General features: G+C 35.9%; 1 long non-coding RNA gene across 1 annotated transcript; it reads right to left on the reverse strand.

Moving 5' to 3' along the window:
* Nucleotides 1-215: 215 nt before the first annotated feature.
* On the reverse strand, nt 216-2,903 carry LOC132609791 (uncharacterized). The gene is made up of 3 exons (XR_009571000.1): nt 2,447-2,903; nt 1,543-1,608; nt 216-623 (listed from the first exon to the last, which is right to left on the reverse strand). It is a non-coding gene; the product is annotated as an uncharacterized LOC132609791 (long non-coding RNA).
* Between the last annotated feature and the right edge of the window lie 1,304 nt (nt 2,904-4,207).

Consider the following 4,207-nt stretch of genomic DNA (forward strand, 5'->3'; position numbering starts at 1 on the left):
TATATATATATATATATATATATATATATATATATATATATATATATATGTCACGACCCAACCCCGTAGGCCGTGACTAGTGCCCGATCTGGGCACCCCGAACCCATCTATCAAATATTATCTCAAATTCTATCAACTCATTCTAGTATATGGCGGAAGCCGACAAGGCTTTATTTTAGATTTAGGTAATTTCCAGAAAAATTTCGGCAGAGTTTCCTTTGTTTTACGGACTATCCAATATACCCTGCACGCAGAAAATACCAACAAAAGCCACACAGGGCTAACCAAGCAATATATAAACATATGCGGACCGGCCGCCTCGGCGTATAGGATCGCCCAAACAACATATGCGGACCGGCCGCCTCGGCGTATGGGATCGCCCAAACGACATGTACATACATCCATACAGAAAGACCCTAACCCACAAACATGTCCACAGACCTCTAAACAGACCGACAGAATCATATGACGGGACAGGGCCCCGCCGTACCCATGAATGAATATATACAAATGCACTAATAAATATATATATACCAAAAGTATAAGCTCCGGAAAGAGAGGAGCACTCCGAATAGCAGAAAGGGTGTCCTAAACAGGTGGATCACCAGGCTGTGCGTCCGTACCTGCGGGCATGAAACGCAGCCCCCGGAGAAGGGGGTCAGTACGAAATATGTACTGAGTATGCAAAGCAGAAGGTACAGAAATAAATCTGAACAATAATCGAATCAGATATATAGAAAATAATACATATCAAAAAGAAAATATCAAAATGTTTATTTCCAAAGTATAAATTATGCATAGGGCACAGGAAAATGTGGTCGCCCGCCTGTCGATGGCGCCACAACACAACATAACACCAGAAAGTTTCAAATCTCCGAATCCCCGTCACACATCACAACACAGCATAACGCCAAACATAAGTGGAACCCGGCCCTCGAGCGAGGAGCACGGTGAACCATAATCACAGCATAACACCGGAATGTATCACAAAGCGCACGACAACAGAACCGGCCCGGGAACCGGCGAACGATATCATAGTAGGCACGAGCGGAGTAGTGAGGAATCATATGCATAAAATCATTATTATAAATCCGAAGGATAAGTAAAATAGTCATATTCGAAATCGGAATAATAATTATCACTTTTTGATTCAAAGTTGTCGGATTTACATAAAGGGCGTCGCGGGACCCACGGACGAGTATAGACCCGAACTGAGCCCGCCTATGAAAAACATACCCATTATACATCAAGCAAACTCCCATAAAAATTATTGGAGCGATCCGAGCCTCTATGCGAAAAAATATGGCATTCAGAGATTACAAAATTCCTTAAAGTGAACATTTTCTATGCGAATTTCGGAAAGCGATTACTTCAAATACATCATGGTTCATATTTCATAAAAACATACATAAGAGTGCCAAAGAATATATATATATATGGATCATAACATGCTCGGATCTCGAATTTGGAATTTCCTTAAAGCTCTAATCTAGCCTATGTGAAACTAAGGCATGCCAAAAGAAGGAAGATTGCTTTACATACCTCAAACACTCTCCAATATGATCCAACTCAAGATAAATCCAACCTATGATTCGGGCTGCCCAAGGTCTACAAACAAGCCATAAAATGCCAAACATTAGCTAAAGACTTTTTGGGCATTAAATTCCAATTTCGCCCTTAATTCTACAAAAATTCGGGCAGCATTTCCCCTGTAAATAGGCTACCTCGAGAATTTAACTCGCTCAAAATCAACAACAACCACCACAATAACCAACCTAGTAACATTGACAACCAATCCGAAAAGCAAAATAATAATGGTAGCTCTCTTCTACGCCATTCGACAACTTCTCAATTATTCAATTCCATGGCTTACTTTAAAGCCACAATATCGTTCGTACATTTGATTATTAACCCAAACTCATACTAACAACATTCAAGAACATTCTAAACAATTCACATAATAATTCCAACAACCCACAATTGTTTTCCATTTTTTTTTTTTGCGTCACAATCCACAATATAACGATGTCATTTTCATAAAATGTACAATTCATGTCAAATGCACGACCAGCCTCAAAACAGCCCGCAACAATTCACCATATCACTTTGGGACATTAAACTTTCATTTCTAAACTAGAAGTCATCACAACAACCATTAAAACGCTAAGCGACATTAGTGTGTTCTTTGGCATATAGCATGACCCATATTCATCTATCACTACACATATACATATATTGATGATTCTTAGCCATCCTACACACTACAACAATTTAACATGCTACAGGGAATTTATTCAACAACCCAATCACAATACCCATTTACACGGCTAGCACACCCATCACACAACCCACTTCCAATCATACTATATTTCATGATTTCCAACCACTATAAGATACTACAACATGAATATAACCTTCATAACACAAAAACATAATGAATGCTTACCTTCCTTCTTCAACTTTCCAATAGCCTAGGGTTTCCAAAAGATGAAAATAATGGGTTGATCGCTCCAACGATGCTTCCACGCTACTTAGGGACCTCAATATAGTGGGTTTACATCAATGGAATAATTTTAGAGGAGCTAAAAAGAGGGGATGATTTTTGGCCTTCTTGTCCGTGAGCTTCAATGGAGGGAGCTTCTTTCTCTTCTTCTTTTTTTTTTTTTTTTTTTTGTTCAAGTGGAGAATGAAGTAAATGAATTGTGGTTATCTTTTTATCACTTAATGAATTGCACAATTGTCCCTTGGCCCACATTAAAGAGTTGTTCCACTCAAAAGATGACACAAATTGTGTGGGCACCACAATCCACTATGCTCAGCCCACATGGAATTTGTGGATGATTTTCCACTTCCAATTTATCACCTTTTGGTCCCAAATTTTTCCTAATTGTCCCATACCAATAAATTCATGCACAACTTATATCTCAAAATAAAATCGAAGGTTAAGAATCCCGACTTTGTATCCCGAAAAAACTTTTTGTCCTTAGCTTATCATAAATAAATCAGGATTATTCCACTATACAAAAATACGGGTTCTAACAATATATATATATATATATATATATATATATATATATATATATATATTATCCATATATTTTCCAATTTCGTTTTTAGATGAACGAAATAAAATAAAATAAACTATTTTGAAAAAACTATTTCGTTCATTGATTCACGAAATGCAAAAAAAAAAACATGTTTCTTTCATTAATTTCACGAAATGCAAAAAAAAAAAAACAGTTTTTTTCATTAATTTCATGAAATGCAAAAAAAAAAAAAAAAAAACCCATTTCGTTGATCAATTAACGAAATGCAAAAAAAAAAAAAATTCATTAGTTTCACGAATTGCAAAAAAAAAAAAAAAATTGTTGCATTTCGTGAATTGCACAACGAAATGCAAAAAAAAAAAAAAAGTTTCTTTCACGAATTGCAAAAAAAAAATAAAAAATTGTTGCATTTCGTGAATTGCACAACGAAATGCAAAAAAAAAAAAATATAATAATTTGTTGCATTTCGCTACACATGTAGCGAAATGCAACAATTCATTCGGCACCGGAACAGTGTGAGTGTGGGTATTTCGTTGGTTATCCAACGAAATACCCATTTTGGTCTAAAAAAAAAAGCATACTATTTTGGACTAATGGCTGCAAAAATAATCCATTTTGGCTCCGGACTCAGTCTGTCTCGATGCATTTTTAGCACTCGAGCCGCGGGACTTTCTCAGAAAAACGCCTTTTAAAACATTATCGAATACCATATGGTTATAAACAAAAATGCAGGTACACTAGCACATAAAAACAAATATGGATACCAACGTAATCTGAAACTAGCCCAGCAAGGCTATAATTAGCTCAACCAAACTTATGATTACACAATCTCATAAAATGGATATCAAAGCAATCACTAGAATAAAATATAATGAGATCATCGTTTGCGTAAACTTAGGATTTCAACAAAGAATCCATTATGAATTTTGGCAGCTATAGTTAGTACACGATTCTTGACTCTCTGATTAATTAAATAGTTAGGTGTAAATACAGCCAATTAAAACCTACTTAATAATTAATTAATGAATGACTTGTCTGGTATCACAATCTTTTAAGAATTTAGATTTGCATGAAAGTACAAAAGCTTCATTCCAAAAGTTGCTGTAAGATGGTCTGTTGTTTGGGATTTCAGACAGCCATTTCAGTAGGGCAGCCTTTGA

Source organism: Lycium barbarum, chromosome 1, assembly GCF_019175385.1.
Source record: "Lycium barbarum isolate Lr01 chromosome 1, ASM1917538v2, whole genome shotgun sequence".
Classification (NCBI taxonomy): Eukaryota; Viridiplantae; Streptophyta; class Magnoliopsida; order Solanales; family Solanaceae; genus Lycium; species Lycium barbarum.